The following is a 23,750-nucleotide window of genomic DNA, read 5'->3' on the forward strand; positions in this document are numbered from 1 at the left end:
CGCCAAAAGAGGGCTATTTGACTCAAAGCTCTATCATATCAGTTGGTACATGGAATGTTTTTTCGAAAGCACCACAACAAAGTCCTGCTCAGATGTCTGAAAGAACCAAATTTAGAAAGGGTATTAAAGTATCTTTACAATGGACCATCTCGTGGACACTACACAGGTGATACTACTGCACACAAATTCATGCATGCTAGTTATTATTGGCCCACACTATTCAAGTATGCACACACTTATGCTCGCAAATGCCCAATTTGTTAGAGATGTGTTGTCCATGATAGAAAGTCAACCACCCCATTGCAACCCATCATTGTAGAAGAACCTTTTCAACAATGGGGATTGGATGTCAGTGGAAAAATATTTCCACATTCATCAAAGCGACGTTGATATATTTTAACTACCATAGACTATTTTACTCGGTGGAAAAAAGCAGTTCCTTTAAAACAAGTGAAAGAGTAGGAAGTCAACAACTTCCTTAAACATAATATCATCACAAGGTTTGACGTTCCTACGCCACTTATTTTTAATAATGCAATTTATTTCTCATTTCTTAAACTTTATGATTTTGCATTAGAAAATGACATTGTTTTAAAACATTCATCCAACTATTACTCTCAGGGTAGCAATCTTGTTGAGTCAACTAATAAAAATCTAATCTGTATTATCAAGAAAAATGTTTACTATGAACAAAGGAACTGGTATAATGCTTTGGTGAATGCTTTGTGGGTTGATCATGTTACGCCTAAACTGCTCTTTGAGAACTTACACTTACTTCATAGTGTATGGGAAAGAAGCCATCCTACCTCCGAACATATGCCTTCCAACCCTTCAACTTTCTCAAGAATCTTGGTGTAAGACATGTCTTGTGATTCAAGGTAGGATAAACACTCTATTGAAGTTATAGAAAGAAAGGAGGAAATCAAAAGAAAAACTTTCTATTCATCGGAGTCGTATCAAGTGATGGTTTGACAAAAAGTCTGCAATGAAGAAAGAGTTTAGTGTGGGAGACCTAATATTGAAATGGGATAAAGCCCATGAAGAGAAAGGTAAACACGCTAAATTCTAGTCCCTATGGATCCTCATCATATGTTTTTCATGACAAGCTTGGCCACCATGCTTATCGTCTCCAATCATTGGATGGGGAGATGGACTTCTTCCTATCAACGACCAAGATCTCAAGAAATATTTTCAATAGTAGCCTAGGGTTGTATCCCTACCTTATGTGCATATTTCTTTTCTTGTCTTTAGTTTATTTGTTTGTTTAAGTTATGTGATGTCCTTTCCATTGTCATTTGTTTGGTCACCTTGTGAATAAAACCTTGTGTGAAAGTGTTCTGTCTAGTTCCAATTACATCTACTTGTGCATCTATATTTGAAGGTTGAATCCATTTAGACCCCTGTTGTTGATAACTTTGACTTCTTGTCAATTATGATAAATGAATTGGAATATTTACCTTTTCTAATTCTTTCTCTAAAATAAAAGAATAGATTTTTTTTTTTTTTTTTTGCTTTAGAAGATTCTTGTTGTTGTGAAGATGAAGGTTCTGAACCCTTATCCCAAGGGATATTAAAAGTGACTTTTTATTGGAAACAGTGTTAATACTGGCCGGGGGGTGGGGGAGAGCGGGTGAGGAGAATCAATATTAAGGCCAATTTTACTTTTCTACCAATTTGTATTCAACATTCAAACTTGGAAACTATCCTTATAATCATCATCAACATATCATGTGGTAACAATATAAGATCAACACATAAACACATACACCGTGAGTAGTAAGCATGTATGACACAAATGATTTAATGTGTAAACCCTTATGGGAGAAAAAGCACCAAAGCTTGTTTTTTATTTGATGTAAATATGAGCACCTACTTTATTATATCAATGTTTGTTTGTGAGTCACCACTCATAGGAAGCATCAACTCCCTATGATTGTTTGCTAGCACCCACTAGTAGGAAGCACCAACTCCCTTTTTGTGTAGACAATTGATCAACTTACCAGAAACATCAACTGGAGCACCAAATCGCAGTTCCTTGGATTTATGCAAGAACCAACTTGCAGTAGGCACCAAACCCTAAGATTTATTTAGATAACCACTGTGGTGAAAGCACCAACTCCTTGCATGCAGGCTCCAACCCACACTCAATGAGGAAATTACTGCTCACTGTAATTGGCAACCACTTTTCCTATTTTCAACTCTCCCTTCATCCACTTGGCCCTCAGTTCTCCTCTGCATTTGACCCTCTATTCTACTTAGCAACCTTCATTCATACTCAACCCACACAATATTCTAGTTTCTAATTACTCTACAAGAACATACACTCAACTAAAAACCCTCTGCGCTCAACAATGTATACTCAGATCTTGACCTTCATTTTTGGACAAACACACTATTGACCTCACTCTGTAGCATAGGCACTCTCAACCTTTGTTAAAATTGGAAACTAGGTACAAACTCCATGTGGGTCATCTTATTAATGACAGCTGGTATTTTTCTTGGATCCCTCTCATTGAGAGGTGTAGGATTGATCTAAAGATCATCCGATTCCGATAAGTATTCATGGAGATATGAATTTATTTGTGTTATGGGACAATTCGTCAAGGTCGACCAACAACCAAATAAACCCCACTTGTGCTCAACGTTTTAGTATAAATTAAGGAGGACTTCAAGTCATTTAGACACTCATCTTCTTGGGGATCTCTTCCTCTGCACTTGTCTTTGGGTTTTAGTGGGAGGAGAGACCTAAAGAGGATAAGCTGCCCTAGAGGATGCCCTATCCTATATGTTGTCATGAATATTCCTTCTACGCAGCGCTAAAGGAGGAATCTTGGAGGTGCCCTAGCCGCAAGGATACATGCCCTAGCCATAGTCAAGGGAGGAAGAAAAGTATAAGCCCTCAACGTTGTCCATAAAAGGCTCTCTAGTCTAAGGAGCTTTAATGCAAATCTAAGGAGTACTAGAGGGAGCCTTAGCTGCAGTAAAAAGAAGCCTACACACAACTGAAGGATAATCCCTCATACGCTGTCCTAAATACCCTAGCCGCAGGTCATGATTTGCTGTCACAAGTGATCCTCAAAACGCAAAAAAAGAGAACCTTGATCTGATGTTTGAGTGGCTCCTAATCCACAATCCTTAAAGCACCTAATTCATTGTCATAATGGGGACTCTAGCCACTGTATTGAGAAGACTTCTATATGCTGTCTAGTGGAAGAATGAAGCCCTAGCAGCAGTGAGGAGACACGCTGTCAACCTAATTGGCAGCCCTCATCTAGCTTCTATTTGCCATTGTGAAAAAGGCCTTATACGCAGCTCTTAGCTGCAATAGAAGAGGCCCTAATCAACGACATAAAAGTGGTCCTATGACGCAGCAAAAGGAAGTATTTAATCAGCATTTAAGTCACATTGTTGTAGATGATAACGTGACATATTTGAGATCTGTTTTGGGCATGAATGTAAAGCAATAAGGCTGATTGATAGACATTGTTTTCAAGGGTAATAGCTGGGTATTGTATGACAACCTTGCTTGCTGCTAGGCTAGGCCGCAGGCCATAGCCAACAACATATTGTGTTATAGGTTGCACAAGGATAAGGACTGAAGGTTAATGTTACTGCTTCTGTGGTCAACATGTTAGACAACTTGGTTAGATGCAGCAGTTCGATGCAGCATGGTATTAGAGATATCAGTGAAGTGCAACATAGCAGTGATTGAGTACATATCAAAGATGGTGCAGCATTGAGTGCATATCAGTGATGAGTACAACATTTTGTGTAGATCCGTGATGAGAGAAGCTTAGTGATTGGAGAAGCACAGTGACAGGAGCAACAACATGAAGTGCATAGTATGGTCATAAGGTACAACACTATGATGATGAGTGCAACATGGTGCAGCACAGTGAGGTGCAACGAGTGGACGAGATGCAACACAAGGATAGGTGAAGGAGTCAACTTGGATAATCAGTTGAAGCAACATGTCTTCAGCTGACCTCTTGTAGATATAGAAAGCTGAAGTGTTGACTTCTGTTGTAAATGTACTATCTCTCTCTCTCTCTGTGCTAAACTATTAAAGAAAATAGAAGAAGAATTGATCAAGGGTTTCCCCACATTGGTGTTTGTCCCTGGCTAGCACCACATCTTGTGTCCTTGTCTTGGCTTGTCTTTTGCGATTTATTTTTATGTTCTAGTTGCAGTTTACTTTAACGTTGATGTGATTGCTAATCTAGAAAAGATATTGAGCTAACTGTGAAAATTGAAATAAATTGCTCGAAGCATAAAATATACCTAAAATTAACTTGGAATCGGAGCTGAGGTGAAGACAATGCCCAAGCAAGAGTGAAAGAGAAATCACTGAAGACAGTTAGGAAAGGACAAAAGGATCAATGGGTTCCTCATCCCTCTTCAAATTCATCGAGGGTGAAATCGAACTAGAGAATATTATCATAATGGCGTAACGGAATATGGCCTACCTAAAGATCACTTCATTGGGAAGACTGAATCTCAAGGTGGAAGGAAAGGCAAATAACTAGTTCGACCATAATGCGAAGGAGTGTCTGAATGGCAGGGACACATCACTTGATGATGATAACAATCATTCCAGGTATATCTTCAATGATCAGAGGAATGATAGTGCAGGTCATCAAGGTAATGGCTGACCCTTCAAGAAAGCAAGGAACCCCAGGTATGAAGAATCAAATGTTGTTTCTGATAAGATATAGAAGTGCTATCTTGTATTAGCCCTCTCCTTCAGATTCTTTGGGAATCTGGCTTATTGATTGCAGTGCTTCAAGGCACTCCATCGAATAGAAGGGTGCTCTCTCTCTAATTTGGTAGAGATGGAAACATTTGTGGGATTATACTTGGAGCCGATGCCACCTATCCTGGAAAGGGTGTTACCCCTCAATTGAATGAGGGTAACTCGATTCATTTACAAGAATCTCTTTTATGTACCTGATTGCAAGAAGAACCTGGTGTCCATTTCAGCAATGGAAGTCAAAAGGTTTTAGGGTGGCATTCATCGATGGAAAGGTACGTGTTTGGAAATAGATTTTTCAAAGATGTTTTTATCTTTGAGTTCAGGGTTGGCAGGAAGTCCATTGGGGACCATGTCAGTTGACACATAGCACCGGAGGTATATAAGTCAGATGATGACAAGGATGCCTGAATTCAAAAGGAGCATGAAGGTACATGTCTGAGATGTACTGAAGGGAAAATCTTACAAGGGGACCATTCCCCCCATGTAGAAGGTCCATAGGTTTGGAACAACCCGAGGGGTTTGAGATTCATGATCGGGAATCTCATGTGTGTCAATGGAAGAAATCCCTCTATGGCTTGAAGTAGATCACCCTGGGTTTGATATGAGAGGATTGATAGTTGTCATATGAAGTTGAGATTCACTAAGAGTGAAGTCGATCCAAACCATTGTTTGAAGGTTGTGAATGATAGACCTCTCATACCGAAAACTTCTGAGGACGACCTATTTCAGACAAGTGCAGACCCTCTCACTTGTAGAAGTAAGAGGGAGTTGGATCCCGGATGTGGAATGGTAAACTGCAAGCCCGTGACTACCTTAAGGATCTTAACTTTCAGAAGTTATATGGTGATGTTTTCGGACCAGATTTGGGAAATGCCTCTGAGTTTCATAAACTCATTTGCATTGATGTTCTTGGTGAACTTTCGTTCGGACATATGTTTTGCAGTTAGCATGGTGAGCTCATATTTGGTTGAGCCTCACTAGATTGGTGCCAAGAATCTTTTGAGATATCTTCGGGGCACAATCTCTCATGGATTGAGATACATGGTTGGAAATATGAAGCTACATGATTATTCGAATGTTGACTAGGCAGGCAGTGTGGAGGATCATTAGAGCACTTCTCAGTGCTGGTTCTCTTTGGGTTTTGCTTCGATATCATGGATGAGCAGGAAGAAGAAGTCAGTTGATATAAGCACCGTTGAGACCGAATACACAGCTATGAGTATTATCTCGTATGAAGTTGCCTGGTTGTGGAAACTCTTCAGTGAGTTGTTTGTACGTATGATGAATACCATCGTGATCCTCTGTGACAACCAGGGGGGATTCGATTATTGAGGAATCCTGTATTCAATGATTGCTCCAGCAGATATACATAAGATACTACCTTATTTGGTATATGGTAAGTCGATGAGCGAGGAGGTTCCATCGGATTGAGACTGATGTACAGGTCACAGACATTTTGTCAAAGCCCTGAGGAAAGATCAAATCGATGATTTTCCCGAACGGCTTGGAGTCGTTGAGATATCTTTGTAAAAGGGTCCTGCATGTTGGATGCATTGAGATTTGGGAGCTCTAGGAGGCTTGGGGTACTTATTGGAGTGACATACGACCACAGGGCGACTCACCCTCCCCTAGCGATGCGCTATGTATAGGGTGACAGGTTCAACCTTTCCCTGTGATACCTCGTGGCGACTGTGGAATAGGATGATTAGTTCTCCTGTGGGCCAGGATGATTAGTTCTCCCGTGGAAACTGTGGAACATGATGATTAGTTCTCCCGTGGGCCGAGATGATTAGTTCTCCTATGGCGACTGTGGGATAGGATGATTCATTCTCCTGTGGACAAGATGATTAGTTCTCCTGTCGAGGCATCCTACCCATGCAGTCCGGGAATCATGGGAAGTACCTCTCATCTGATCAATGAGAGGGAAATGGGGTTAGGGATGATTAGTAGTAATATCGATGGACACATCATTATATCTACCGTACTCCCTATGCTAGGATGACCTCCATTGATCTGGGATCAATGAAACTGATCTGGGATCAATGAAACTGATCTGGGATCAGTATGAGCGATTTGAGACACTCTCTTGTGATATTGATATGGGATCAATAAAATTGACTTCGAGTCAGTAAGATGAAACTAACTTCGGGTCAGTAGATAATGGTATGATACATTCTCGATCAATTCTTCTTCTTCATGGTTCAACAAAGTAGAGCGGAATTGAGGAGAGCTCAGCAAAGTAGAGCAGTGCAGGGCACTGATGGCAGAGATAGTACAGTCGGACATATGGATTAGCAGATGGAGTTCTCCCTAGTTGAGAGGGAGTGTTAAAATTGGCAACTAGGGCCAAACTCCATGTGGGTCATCTTATTAATGACAACTGGTATTTTTCTTGGATCCTTCTCATAGAGAGGTGTAGGATTGATCTAAAGATCATTCGATTCTGATAAGTATTCATGGAGATATGAATTTATTTGTGTTATGGGACAATTAATCAAGGTCGGCCAGCAACCAAATAAACCCCACTTGTTCTCAACGTTTTAGTATAAATAAAAGAGGACTTCAAGCCATTTAGACACTCATTTTCTTGGGGATATCTTCCTCTCCGCTTGTCTTTGGGTTTTAGTGGGAGGAGAGACCTAAAGAGGATACACTACCCTAGAGGATGCCATATCCTATACGCTGTCATGAAGGTGCCTTCTACATAGCCCTAAAGGAGGAATCTTGGAGGTGCCCTAGCCGCAGGGATACATGCCCTAGCCATAGTCAAGGGAGGAAGAAAAGTATAAGCCCTCAACGCTGTCCAGAAAAGGCTCTCTAGTCTAAGGAGCTTCAACGCAAATCTAAGGAGTACTAGAGGGAGCCCTAGCCGTAGTAAAAAGAAGCCCACACATAGCTGAAGGATAAGCCCTCATATGATGTCCTAAATATCCTAGCCACAGGTCATGATTTGCTATCACAAGTGATCCTCAAAATGCAACAAAAGAGAACCTTGATCTAATGTTTGAGTGGCTCCTAATCCACAATCCCTAAACCACCTAATTCGCTGTCATAATGGGGACTCTAGCCACTGTATTGAGAAGACTTCTATATGTTGTCTAGTGGAAGAATGAAGCCCTAGCAACAGTGAAGAGACACGCTGTCAACCGAATTGGCATCCCTCATCTAGCTTCTATTTGCCATCGTGAAAAAGGCATTATACGTAGCTCTTAGCCGCAATAGAAGAGGCCCTAATCAGCGGCATACAAGTGGTCCTATGCCGTAGCAAAAGTAAGTATTTAATCAACATTTAAGTCACATTGTTGTAGATGACAGCGTGACATATTTGAGATCTGTTCTGGGCATAAATGTACAACAATAAGGCTGATTGATAGACATTGTTTTCAAGGGTAATAGTTGGGTACTGTATGACAACCTTGCTTGTTTCTAGGCTAGGCCGTAGGCGATAGCTAGTAGCATATTGTGTTATAGGTTGCACAAGGATAAGGACTAAAGGTTAATGTGACTGCTTCTGTGGTCAACATGTTAGACAATTTGGTTAGATGCAACAGTTGGATGCAGCATGGTATTAGAGACAACAGTGAAGTGTAGCATAGCAGTCATTGAGTACAGATCAATGATGGTGCAACATTCAGTGCAGATTAGTGATGAGTACAACATTTGGTGTAGATATGTGATGAGAGCAGCTCAATGATTGGAGCAGCACAATGACAAGAGCAACAATGTAGTGCTCCGCTCTAGTTGACTGATAGTGATATGACATTAACATTTATTTAGCCCTAAGGCCCACACATTATTCTTGAGGACCTCAGGTTGAGGATCCAGACACATGACTCTATTATTAGTGGTTGTGATGTTTATGTATGTTCTCCATTGATATTATGATGATTGTAGCATTAATGGTTATGCATGTTCCCTATTGATATTATGATGATTGTAGCATAAATGGTTATGTTTAGTTTCTATTGAATTTATGATGATGATGGCAGTAAAGGATATGTATGCTCTCTATTGATATCATGATGATGATAGATTTGATGGATATGTATGTTTCCATTGATGTTATGATGATGATAGCCATGATGATGTGTCCCCTATGTTACCTACTTGCATTAGTTTTGGTTCACAATGAACAATGATGCGAATGACTAGGTGATGTTGATGATGCTATTATGACAATGACTAACACTGAGAAACCTTGTTATTGATGATTATTGAGTATGGCATGAGAAAAAAATAAAAATTAGGGTTGGTCCCTACACTTGGTATCAGAGCTATGTTGAACTTTGAGACCTATGGGCCCACGCATGCATGACTAGTTTTGTTCAATATCTACTACATTTATGATGTTGCAATTGCTGTTCCAAACCTGAGCAATGATGATTTATGTTTTGCACCCTCAACAATGTTTGTTTTAATTACCATAGTAGTCATGGTTGAGTATTCATGACATCTCTCAGTTAAGATAATCGGGGTTTAGATCAATTTCTGCAATTCCTCTGTCATTTTCACAACTTGCATTGTATACCAAAGCACAACTCTCAACACCCTGAAGTTATTGGCTTGGCCATGATTGCTTGTCAATGTATTAGCCTTTTTGTTGTTAGACATTGCTATCGGTTTTGGCAATGAAAAGAGAAAAACTAATTGTGTATGATTGCATGTCAGTTAATCATCCTTTAGTTGTTAGGTGTCACCTTATGTTCACTAATTTAACGATAAAAAATAAAAGGGAAAACAATCTATATTGTGGAAAAGAAAAGGGCGAAACAATTTATATTGTGAAAAATAAAAGGGCAAAACAATTTATATTGTGAGGGAATTGGTGGGAGACGAGATCTTAGCGACGAATAGAGAAATATCTAGAGATATTTCTCCGTTCAAAACAAAAAAATCACTGTGTCTGTGCTTGTTTAACGGAAATTTCGAAATCTATCCGAGGGACTAAGCAAATTCAACCCAACCATTTGGTTGTTGTTGGATCATGGATGTATGAGTAGTCTTTTCCTTTGCTTCATCCATTCATTACTCTCTCCCTCAACGTTAATCCACCCTGCTTAAAGCCAAATCAATGTCCTGTATCGATTTTTCCAATGTGTTGTGCATATGAACCTGAGATCAATTAAGAAATGTATAAAATTCTAGAAACAAAGAATGAGAGTAGCCTCCAAAGCTTGATCTCTGATGCTAGGAATTCACCTCCGAGCGATATTTTTGTGTTCTGTTGAGGTCAAATTCTATCCTTTCATTCTAATTTTGGATTGAAATTACTCCTTTAAGATTTCTGAAGGCACTTCAATTTCATCACGTTGTCAATTTTCCATTGGAAACCACTCGCGCTATTCTCATGTGGTCAAATTCCATTCCTTCATTCTTTTCTCTCGAATCCCACATCATTCGGACTCTTAAATGGATTGTTTTGATGCCATGCATATTGTGTATGAAAAACTGATAGATTTTGTTTCCTGATGATAGTTGCTTCTTATCTCATGGCATCGACTTATTGGGCAAATCAGAAATCGTGCCATGAAAATCCTACAGATAGAAAATAAATTGAATTAGTTTCACCCTCAGAAATCTATAATTATTAATTAATTATGCCAACAATGCTTTGCATCTAAGATTTGGGCGAGATTTTCGAGATCTGAGTGTAATTATTTGACATAAATTGATTGGATTGAAGATTCAAATTTCTTAGTGTTTTGGCACTTAAGATGTGGATTGCCTCAATTATCCCAATCAAGATACACCCACTTGATAAGGTCTGGTGGAGATTCTTTTTGCGGTGCAATAATGTTGTCGCACATCAAGATTGATTTGAACATTTTCTGCAGTCGAATTGATGTTTGTCACAGTCTTATCCTCCAATGCCCAAGATTTGTTCTCAACGTAGTGATGTAGCCCTAGCAACTTGGGAGAAATTTCCCTAAAAAGGTACTGAACCCCGACAATGGTGTTTTCCCAATTTGGTATGCACCACAGAATCCCTGCTAGAAAAAGTTGGATTCTTTTTTTTTGAATTAAAACTGTAATTGTCACAAAATCTATACAACATAGAGCGTAGATATGCCAATCACAAGGTTAACCAGAATTGGATGCAAACTATACTCTAATGCAGACCCATCGGGCATGAAACCTTCAACAGAAAAGCAATTGATTATAAACCTTATTGATAGAATCAGAGAGAAGGTGAAATCCCAAAAAAAAATTCACGCAAATGTCACTAATTTCTCGTTTGCACAATAGAAAAATATATATCGGATATTAATTCTGCAAACAAAATAACAATATTTTTAGATAGACCATATCTCAAATTTATTTCAAAGAGCTAAGTCAAGGCATCAAATTTTTTGACACATTACGGTTTGGGCCTGGACCACGGGGAATAGGTCCGTTGATTTTGTAAATATTTAGTGGAACCTTAATATTTATGTAGGCCAAAGGTTGCATTATAAAAAATAAAATAAAAAATTCTAGTGAATAAAGAGTGGGGCTTTATGGTGAAAATTTCTGGGGGTAACGAGACCATTACTATTCCTGAACGAAAGACCACCAGTGTTGAACAGGGGACGCCATTTACCAATCTTGTTAACATTGGGAGACCATTAACCAAGTGAATAAATTATGCACTCCACTCTGCTACTTTTAATCTAGCAAGTCAATTTAATTTCAAAACTCTTTCAATTTCTCCTAATATTTAGCACATTTAGGACATTTTTACGGACTAATTATCGATTGGCATGCTATAGTTTCTATAGAAGTTTTCCATCCTCCATAGGCTTTGAAATACTATATGATTTTTCTCTATAAAGTGACATAATTATGGAAGAAGCATTGAGGACCATGACAGAGGCAGGCATAGAGATAAAGACAAAGGCTCAAGCAGAGACAGAACAAGGGAGGACAAAGGCTCAAGCAGAGATGGAACAAGGGAGGAAAGAGGGCGAGATAAGTACCTGGATACCTCTTCAATGTCTCCAAACGATCACAGACAAAGACAGAAACATGGTTCTCGATCACCACCTCATAGAAGTAATGAGCATGGACCAGACAAGCCCAAAACTGCTAATGCTGGAGCTTATGACGAGGTATCTAGTATAAATACTCCTTTCAGTGCTTTCTCTGAAATAAAGCAATGCTTATTGCTCACAGATAAGAAACCGCTAGTGTTTACCTTTTTTCACACAAAAGAGAACTCTCTCTAGACTTTTAGGGTTTGTTTGTTTATATTCTCAATGTTAACAGAGTTGCGATTTGTTTTTCAAGGAAAACCCAAAGGCAAAAATGAAGCTGTAACTTTTGAAATCCCACTTTTCAAGCAATCTTCATAAGAGTTGTATGCCTTTTGCTTTGAACTCTTGATATTTTCCCCTGTATCTTCAAGTCACCAACATCAATGACAATACTAATATTCATCTGAATATTGTGCGTTGTGATAAGTGGATCTATTTGTTTCTCTTTCTCAAAATGATCAATATACTATCAGTTTCATGTTCTCTAAGGATGCATATTCATTTTAGCTAGCTTAATTGTTTTTCTTAAGGTAAATGAACTCTTTTTTAATGAGACAATGGGCTCTGGCATTTGAGAAATTTAGATGTTCGTTTTCCTTGCTAGCTTGGAAGTACTTCCCTCATCACATGCATTGTACCAACTTATCAGTTTCAATTCTTAACTTGTATGTCTTTTGAGATTTTGAGGAATATAAGTTGCTGATTTTACTACAACACTGACATAACTAGATGCTTTTGAAATGCATTCATCCAACCATTATATTCGTTCATCAATGACAATATCTCTATTAAAACATGCAAATCAAAGTCACATAGACCCTGGAAACTGTATTGGTCTCAGAAATGGTTACAGGTTTTGGAATGGCACGTTTAATTTTTATTAAACAGGGAAACGAGGCACACACTTAAAAAAAATAATAAAAAAAATTAAGGTTGGTCCCTACAAGCAACATGAAGTGCATAGCATGGTCATTAGGTCTAGCACTGTGATGATGAGTGCAACATGGTGCAGCACGGTGAGGTGCAACAAGTGGACGAGATGCAACACAATGATAGGTGAAGGAGTCAACTTGGAGAATCAATTGAAGCAACATGTCTTCAACTAATCTCATGTAGATATAGAAAGTCGAAGTGTTGACTTCTGTTTTAAATGTACTATCTATCTCTCTCTCTTTGCTGAACTATTGAAGAACATAGAAGTAGAATTGATCAAGGGCTTCCCCACATTGGGGTTTGTCCCTGGCTAGCGCCACATCTTGTGCCCTCTTGTTTTGTCTTGTCTTCTTCGATTTATGTTTATGTTCTATCTGCAGTTTACTTTAATGTTGATGTGATTGCTAATCTGGAAAAGATATTTAGTTAATTGTGAAAATTGAAATAAATTGCTCTAAGCATAGAGCATACCTAAAATTAACAACCTTTCACGAAAACACATGAAAACTTGGCCTCTTCTCTATAACACTCACCCATAGAGCTATTCACTCAACTAACTCTACTATGCTACAATTCCCCCCATCATTGCACTACAACAATCCACCGTTTTATTCCTTTTTTGTACAAGGAATGATGTTGTCCTTGCTATTCTTCATACTAATTGAAGGTGTGCACCATAATACCTTCCCATGTTGTTGTAGCATCAAATTGTCTGACCTCTGCAATCACATTAGAATATGGGAATGGGATTTGTTTACTTGAATATTGCAGCTGCATTCAATCACATAATGGGTGCCTGAGCATTTCTCCTTGTTGAGAATAAATTCTTAGTCAACTTGCACAATACAACAAGGCTCCCCATGCTAATTAATTTCCCATAGAGATCAAAGTGTACTTCCAGCATTGTTCTCCTTACTATGATCAATGCTTCTCTACTTGGCCATCCTTTACATTCAATTCTTCATTAGCGTGCAAGAAAGCTCGAGCATGGATGTTCTCGAGACAACTGTTGCCTCTGCAAATTGTGGTCCTCTCTTGGCCCCTCTTTATTTTATTAACAATGTCACTAAAGACCATTTTGGCCTTAAACCCCCTCCGTGCTCGCACTAGTTTGATTTTCTTCCATAGGAAGAATGCTTGTGATCGTTGGTAAGCCTTTAGGCACTAAGCCGCTCTATGCCCTTCGTGGGTTAAATTCCCTTTGTTATTTTCTCCACGCCCTTTGTCCCATTGCTACGTGAAATGACCTATGCATGACGCTAAGGCCGAAGCTCCCAACCCAGACACTTTTAGACTTGTGCTTCTCATTAGAGAAATTTTGAGGTCTAAAATGGGTCTCGAAACAAAAATGTACAACCAAAATCAACCTTATAAGAACCAATAGGATTCAAGATGTTGATTCAACCATGGGAGATAAAAAAACTATTTTTTCAACTTATCTCACTATGATTTTATTCAAATTTTGAGAGAGAGCACTTGTTGGATGAAAAATTTAATTCCTCATCCAAGGAGTACCCATGTTGCATACTTTTAATGGACCCTGCTACACGAAAAATTAGAAATACATGAAAAACATGATTGTAATCATGTTATTAAAAACGTGATTGTAATCATGTTATTAATGTATTTTTCATTTGTCGTGTAGCATGGTCCATTGAAAGTATGCAACATGGGTACTCCTTGGATGAAGAATTAAAATTTTCATCTAACAAGAACTCCCGTTCGAAATTTGGGTAAAACCATAGGGACATAAGTTGAAAATACGAGTTGAAAGAGTAGTTTTTTCTTTTTCCTTCTAAAATTTGATGATGTAATGTAATCTTATTTTATTATTTCCGCTATTATTTTATAATATTCCTTAGGAGGCCCATTCTAGACCTCAAAATTTATCTAATGTTATAAACTGTTGGGTTGGGCGTTGCGGGCTTAACTGTTCTACGAGGTCGGGTCCTCCTATCACCTTCTTGATTGGTTCTCGCTCTACCACACCACGTGAGATCGTTTCCTACCACTCGACCCATCATCTCTGCATACCATTTAACACCGCAGGGCTACATACCTCCAGGATGAGCTGTTCGGTAAGGTTTTCCAGCTGCTACCAAGAGCCAATTGAAACATTCCCGAGATGAGTGAGTTCTGACACGAGCCTCGTCAGCCTGATGCCTCTTGATCGACACATCCCTTGTGCACTCCCCTTGAGTCTTTCGGGCTATGACCACCTAGATGACATTACACTGACATCACCTGTGCCATGTGTCGACCAATGGTTGTTGCACATGTCACTCAAAAATGGGCCTTTTAGGTACTCAAAAAATGCCAAAACTTCCTTCCACTTGTTCACCTCTGATTATACCACGCCATGCTAATTTCATCAGCCTACGTAGTCTTTTGAGAGCCAATAACAAGATTCCTCCTATCCCTATCAGAGAGGAGAGAGAAAGCATCCCCAAGGCCTTTTTTTTCACCAATCTCCTTTATAAATTTTTTTTTGCTTTTCCATTGGGCCGAATCTCCTTTGCGCTGCCTCTTTGTTATCCCTCTGGGATGAAACTTTGGGCTAGCCTTCAGCGGGTTGAGCTATTGGAGTGGGGACCTCCCACTCACTTTCATTGGTCTGTGATTTGTTGTTGTGTCTTGATGACTATCTCCAGGTTCATTCCTTTTGTGGTTACGTCAGGGTGATATCATCGAGCTTGCCTCCACTGGGTACGCTCTACTTGTATGAATAAGAAAGCTCTATGCTACACTTATAACACTCCAAGTCAACTTGCCTGATTGCATCCTGACACTTTAACTTGTGCGTCCTTTACAAACTGTCGGCGTACATTTGTTGGGGTAATTATGCCGGGTGGGCTCTACTTGAGCCAATAAAAAACGCTCCTGTTGTTGCGTTGTCAGCCACGTTAGCCCAATGCTCCATTGGATGCTCTACTACCTTTTCTATTGGTTTTGGCAACTGTGCCAAACTTGGCTATGCATCACAAGGATATCTAACCCTTATAGCTCTGCATATTTTGACTTTTGGGCTCCATATCTTTGACTGGATCTATCTTTTGATCCAAGAGGCGATTTGCAAACTAACACATACCGTTGAAAAGCTATTTCCAAGCACTAACCAACTACACCACTTCTATGAGACTTTAAGATGATCTCATGAGGTAGAAGCTTCCCCAAAGCCTGAGACTCCTAATCATCATATTTATCTTTGTATGGCTTCTCCATTAAGCATGCTACTATGATGTTTCTCTAAAAAATATTGCAGCAACCATGGGACTCTCCCTGAGCTTGACACAACAATCATATGAATGGAAGAATTTGTTGCCACCAACCTCAATGCTAATCTAGTTGATATCAATGCCAACACACTTGTTTCCACAGGCCATCCAAACAATTTCAATTGTCTAACACTTTCTTTGTATGTCTTGCTGGATTATTTCTAGGTCTTAGGTCATATCTCTTATTAAGTTCAACAATTAAAAACTCTGAAAAATATTGATACTTGGATACCTCAAAAGAATTAGCACTTTGAATTACAGGTTGATTATGGTTTGAAGGAATGATATTACCTTCAAAATATTGGAAATCAAGATAACTAATATCATCTTTAATTTGTGCAACTTATTCAATCTCTTAGTCATCAATCATCGGAGGTGGTTGAATTTGTTGATCTATATTTGTCCTTTCTCTCTGTAAAATCTAAGGTTGATATGGTCTTCTCTAAAGTCTTGGTGGCCTACTTACATTCTATTATGTTTACCTAAGTTGAGTCTCCATTCTAAAAATTATGTTCGACAGATTTCTCAACATCCTCATAATTTCATCAATTTTTTGATCTTCTTCCTTTATTTCCCCTGAAGAACCAACCTCTTGTTTTGCTTTCTTCTTCTCTACTCTTCCTTAGCTCTTAACTTTCCTAAAACAACTTTGTTAGCTTATACATGAATAACATTTGTTTGTATATTTTCTAGAGTTGTTGACTTTCTGTCCCTTAACATGAGTGCAAAATAGTCATCAAAGGCTTTATCAAATCTAACTTTAGTAGAGGTAGCTAAAGGTTTGATGTCTGCTGGTATTTTATTATAAATCTTGTTAAACATTTTAATAAAATCGGAAATTGATTCACCAAAATTTTTCTTTATGGCTTCAAACTCAGTTAACTAATACACAAGATCCTTTTTATTCTCCAGTGATTAATAAAATATCTGTTAAATCCCTCAAATTATTAATTCAATCAGGTTTCAATTGTCTGAACCATATTCTTACATCCCTTTCTAATGATTGAACAAATAATCTCATATACACATCTTCATGTTCAATATTAACATTTTTTGCAAAATAAAGGAAATTTGATATACAATCTTCTACACTTATTCCATTTCCTCCATTAAACCTTGGGAGATGCTTTAAGTATCCATCTGTAAGAGGATTTAATTTCCCTAGAAATCTAAGTGCTGCATGCCTTGCATTAACAATTGGTGTTATTCCAACCATTATTTTTGTGGAGTATGTGAAGCTGGTTGCTTAGGATATGGGAGATTTTTTGGAGATTGTTCTTTGGGAGTTATAGATTTTTTTGGAGACTGAGGAGGAAGAATCAACTTTTGAATTTTAGGAAAACTAATATGCTAAACTTCAGGAAAACAAAGGATTGGTATAAAATTTAAAAGCTCCTCGAGTATGTAAAAGGAAAATGAATCTTCAAGATTGATTTTAGGTTGATCAATATCATGGGTTGAAGACTCACTTTTAGAGGATTCTGTACCTTAAGTTTCAGATTGAGGAAGATGAAAGGATTCAAGCTTCCCAAATAAAAAGGTAGTGTGAAGATATACTCTTTTTTCAACTAGATTTGAAAATCTAGGGGATAAACCAATAGGCTTAGGAGGTTATTCAAAACTCTCAAGATGAGAGGACGATCTTTGGGGATTATATTATGAAGAATCAACTCTATGTTTTATAGAATATTGTTTGATTAACTTTTAAGGGTCTAATAAAGATTCATCTAGTTCAGGGTCTAGATGATATCTGGTATATTTTAGAGGAGCTAGATTTAACTAGTGGAGTGCGCTAGGTGAATGATATATATGATACACCTCTTTTTCACCATCAATGAGGTAATCTCAATCATTGTCCCAAGAAAAAATAGCTTCAACTTATCGTTCACTGACAATGATGTAAATTTTATGCTGTACTTTGCTGACAATTCTTGGCTAAAGAAGCATGTAAAAACATCTATGATGTCTAGTGTGCCTTTTAAAGCATCTGATTCAAGGATAAAACCCCTTAAGTAATAATCCTTAGCCTTCTAAAAATTAATAAAAGTGTTGATTTCCAACAGTAACAACATACAATCTCTTAAAGGTGTTCATAGAAGAAAATACGAAACATCTGATTTATATGCATTCAATATGAATGCCTAAGGGTCAAATATGAATAGAAAGAATTTGGAAGAATATCCCACAACTCACATTAATACATACATGAATTGCATGAAAGACAACAATTTAATATTTGGAGAGTAATTTATAACAAACAAACATTTTTTTTAATTGACCCACTATTGAACACAACTTTGTTAGGGGATCTTAGCCTTACCTTTCCCAATTATCCATACAATCTAATATGTATAGAAGAATGAAATTATGAAAATTGGAAAGATTCACAAGAAATCAATGTTGCCATAAGATGAAAACATAACTCCTTGATTAACTTCCAAAATATTAAGGTATTACAACAAAAAATTAAAGCTTTTTGGTCCAGGAATCAACCCTTTTCCAATTTATCAAAATGATATCTATATATATATATATATAAAGTTTTTAACAAAAATCCTATCTTCTACAGATTTACAAATAATAAATATATTTTATCCAACTTTGGATAATATTCATAACAATTCGAATAGAATAGAAAATCTCCTTCTTCATAGTCTCCAACTATCCTCGATTCCTACATCCAAGCCCCAAATATTTGATTATGTTATGATTTTGCTCCTCAAAATTTGGAACTATATTGATCACCTGCTAAAATTATGCCTTGATTATCTGAACTTATTCAATGAGTTTAACGAGATATTTCCATTCTTCTTCTATTACATATCTTAAATCAACCATTTTTTGAAAACTTCATCTACTTTTGTATATCTATCAAAATTTGGTTTAACTATGAATAAATGTTTGACCACATAACAAATGAATAGATTATCAATTAATTTTTCGAGTAAATTTGGACCACGTAGAGCTCCTTTTATTCCGACAAATTTTGATTTATCCATTGCTACCTTGTTCATTGATCTTTGATAGTCTTCCTTTGTCACCATTTTTCCTTGTGAATTTTTAAAAGAAGCCAAACCTCTTTGTTGTAAAACAAAGAATTTTCTATAAAATATATTTTCCTGTGTTTGCAAACTTTCACATTTATCTTTCATTTGCAACATTAAATTATTCTTTGTTATAACTCTTCTAAATCGTAAAACTGAATCAATTCTATCATCAAACCCAACACTTCTATCCCTTCCTTTGTCTTTGTATTCAAAAAGTTAATGATTTTGCTTGCTTCAGTTTCATGTTCTCTAAGGATGCATATTCATTTTAGCTAGCTTAATTGTTTTTCTTAAGGTAAATGAACTCTTTTTTAATGAGACAATGGGCTTTGGCATTTGAGAAATTTAGATGTTCGTTTTCCTTGCTAGCTTGGATGTACTTCCCTCATCACATGCATTGTACCAACTTATCAGTTTCAATTCTTAACTTGTATGTCTTTTGAGATTTTGAGGAATATAAGTTGCTGATTTTACTACAACACTGACATAACTAGATGTTTTTGAAATTCATTCATCCAATCATTATATTCGTTCATCAATGACAATATCTCTATTAAAACATGCAAATCAAAGTCACATAGACCCTGGAAACTGTATTGGTCTCAGAAATGGTTACAGGTTTTGGAATGGCACGTTTAATTTTTATTAAACAGGGAAACGAGGCACACACTTAAAAAAAATAATAAAAAAAATTAAGGTTGGTCCCTACAAGCAACATGAAGTGCATAGCATGGTCATTAGGTCTAGCATTGTGATGATGAGTGCAACATGGTGCAGCACGGTGAGGTGCAACAAGTGGACGAGATGCAACACAATGATAGGTGAAGGAGTCAACTTGGAGAATCAATTGAAGCAACATGTCTTCAACTGATCTCATGTAGATATAGAAAGTCGAAGTGTTGACTTCTGTTTTAAATGTACTATCTATCTCTCTCTCTTTGCTGAACTATTGAAGAACATAGAAGTAGAATTGATCAAGGGCTTCCCCACATTGGGGTTTGTCCCTGGCTAGCGCCACATCTTGTGCCCTCTTGTTTTGTCTTGTCTTCTTCGATTTATGTTTATGTTCTATCTGCAGTTTACTTTAATGTTGATGTGATTGATAATCTGGAAAAGATATTTAGTTAATTGTGAAAATTGAAATAAATTGCTCTAAGCATAGAGCATACCTAAAATTAACAACCTTTCATGAAAACACATGAAAACTTGGCCTCTTCTCTATAACACTCACCCATAGAGCTATTCACTCAACTAACTCCACTATGCTACAATTCCCCCCATCATTGCACTACAACAATCCATCGTTTTATTCCTTTTTTGTACAAGGAATGATGTTGTCCTTGCTATTCTTCATACTAATTGAAGGTGTGCACCATAATACCTTCCCATGTTGTTGTAGCATCAAATTGTCTGACCTCTGCAATCACATTAGAATATGGGAATGGGATTTGTTTACTTGAATATTGCAGCTGCATTCAATCACATAATGGGTGCCTGAGCATTTCTCCTTGTTGAGAATAAATTCTTAGTCAACCTGCACAATACAACAAGGCTCCCCATGCTAATTAATTTCCCATAGAGATCAAAGTGTACTTCCAGCATTGTTCTCCTTACTATGATCAATGCTTCTCTACTTGGCCATCCTTTACATTCAATTCTTCATTAGCATGCAAGAAAGCTCGAGCATGGATGTTCTGGAGACAATTGTTGCCTCTGCAAATTGTGGTCCTCTGTTGGCCCCTCTTTATTTTATTAAACAATGTCACTAAAGACCATTTTGGCCTTAAACCCCCTCCGTGCTCGCACTAGTTTGATTTTCTTCCATAGGAAGAATGCTTGTGATCGTTGGTAAGCCTTTAGGCACTAAGCCGCTCTATGCCCTTCGCGGGTTAAATTCCCTTTGTTATTTTCTCCACGCCCTTTGTCCCATTGCTACGTGAAATGACCTATGCATGACGCTAAGGCCGAAGCTCCCAACCCAGAAACTTTTAGACTTGTGCTTCTCATTAGAGAAATTTTGAGGTCTAAAATGGGTCTCGAAACAAAAATGTACAACCAAAATCAACCTTATAAGAACCAATAGGATTCAAGATGTTGATTCAACCATGGGAGATAAAAAAACTATTTTTTCAACTTATCTCACTATGATTTTATTCAAATTTTGAGAGAGAGCACTTGTTGGATGAAAAATTTAATTCCTCATCCAAGGAGTACCCATGTTGCATACTTTTAATGGACCCTGCTACACGAAAAATTAGAAATACATGAAAAACATGATTGTAATCATGTTATTAAAAACGTGATTGTAATCATGTTATTCATGTATTTTTCATTTGTCGTGTAGCATGGTCCATTGAAAGTATGCAACATGGGTACTCCTTGGATGAAGAATTAAATTTTGCATCTAACAAGAACTCCCGTTCGAAATTTGGGTAAAACCATAGGGACATAAGTTGAAAATACGAGTTGAAAGAGTAGTTTTTTCTTTTTCCTTCTAAAATTTGATGATGTAATGTAATCTTATTTTATTATTTCCGCTATTATTTTATAATATTCCTTAGGAGGCCCATTCTAGACCTCAAAATTTATCTAATGTTATAAACTGTTGGGTTGGGCGTTGCGGGCTTAACTGTTCTACGAGGTCGGATCCTCCTATCACCTTCTTGATTGGTTCCCGCTCTACCACACCACGTGAGATCGTTTCCTACCACTCGACCCATCATCTCTGCATACCATTTAACACCGCAGGACTACATACCTCCAGGATGAGCTGTTCGGTAAGGTTTTCCAGCTGCTACCAAGAGCCAATTGAAACATTCCCGAGATGAGTGAGTTCTGACACAAGCCTCGTCAGCCTGATGCCTCTTGATCGACACATCCCTTGTGCACTCCCCTTGAGTCTTTCGGGCTATGACCACCTAGATGACATTACACTGACATCACCTGTGCCATGTGTCGACCAATGGTTGTTGCACATGTCACTCAAAAATGGGCCTTTTAGGTACTCAAAAAATGCCAAAACTTCCTTCCACTTGTTCACCTCTGATTATACCATGCCATGCTAATTTCATCAGCCTACGTAGTCTTTTGAGAGCCAATAACAAGATTCCTCCTATCCCTATCAGAGAGGAGAGAGAAAGCATCCCCAAGGCCTTTTTTTTCACCAATCTCCTTTATAAAATTTTCTTTGCTTTTCCATTGGGCCGAATCTCCTTTGCGCTGCCTCTTTGTTATCCCTCTGGGATGAAACTTTGGGCTAGCCTTCAGCGGGTTGAGCTATTGGAGTGGGGACCTCCCACTCACTTTCATTGGTCTGTGATTTGTTGCTGTGTCTTGATGACTATCTCCAGGTTCATTCCTTTTGTGGTTACGTCAGGGTGATATCATCGAGCTTGCCTCCACTGGGTACGCTCTACTTGTATGAATAAGAAAGCTCTATGCTACACTTATAACACTCCAAGTCAACTTGCCTGATTGCATCCCGACACTTTAACTTGTGCGTCCTTTACAAACTGTCGGCGTACATTTGTTGGGGTAATTATGCCGGGTGGGCTCTACTTGAGCCAATAAAAAACGCTCCTGTTGTTGCGTTGTCAGCCACGTTAGCCAAATGCTCCATTGGATGCTCTACTACCTTTTCTATTGGTTTTGGCAACTGTGCCAAACTTGGCTATGCATCGCAAGGATATCTAACCCTTATAGCTCTGCATATTTTGACTTTTTGGCTCCATATCTTTGACTGGATCTATCTTTTGATCCAAGAGGCGATTTGCAAACTAACACATACCTTTGAAAAGCTATTTCCAAGCACTAACCAACTACACCACTTCTATGAGACTTTAAGATGATCTCATGAGGTAGAAGCTTCCCCAAAGCCTGAGACTCCTAATCATCATATTTATCTTTGTATGGCTTCTCCATTAAGCCTGCTACTATGATGTTTCTCTACAAAATATTGCAGCAACCATGGGACTCTCCCTGAGCTTGACACAACAATCATATGAATGGAAGCATTTGTTGCCACCAACCTCAATGCTAATCTAGTTGATATCAATGCCAACACACTTGTTTCCACAGGCCATCCAAACAATGTCAATTGTCTAACACTTTCTTTGTATGTCTTACTGGATTATTTCTAGGTCTTAGGTCATATCTCTTATTAAGTTCAACAATTAAAAACTCTGAAAAATATTAATACTTGGATAGCTCAAAAGAATTAGCACTTTTAATTACAGGTTGATTATGGTTTGAAGGAATGATATTACCTTCAAAATATTGGAAATCAAGATAACTAATATCATCTTTAATTTGTGCAACTTCTTCAATCTCTTAGTCATCAATCATCGGAGGTGGTTGAATTTGTTGATCTATATTTGTCCTTTCTCTCTGTAAAATCTAAGGTTGATATGGTCTTCTCTAAAGTCTTCGTGGCCTATTTACATTCTATTATGTTTACCTAAGTTGAGTCTCCATTCTAAAAATTATGTTCGACAAATTTCTCAACATCCTCATAATTTCATCAATTTTTTGATCTTCTTCCTTTATTTCCCCTGAAGAACCAACCTCTTGTTTTGCTTTCTTCTTCTCTACTCTTCCTTAGCTCTTAACTTTCCTAAAACAACTTTGTTAGCTTATACATGAATAACATTTGTTTGTATATTTTCTAGAGTTGTTGACTTTCTGTCCCTTAACATGAGTGCAAAATAGTCATCAAAGGCTTTATCAAATC

This window comes from Pinus tabuliformis, chromosome 4_1 (assembly GCF_031772625.1).
Source record: "Pinus tabuliformis cultivar Carrire ecotype Pingquan chromosome 4_1, CPIR1, whole genome shotgun sequence".
NCBI classification, from domain to species: domain Eukaryota; kingdom Viridiplantae; phylum Streptophyta; class Pinopsida; order Pinales; family Pinaceae; genus Pinus; species Pinus tabuliformis.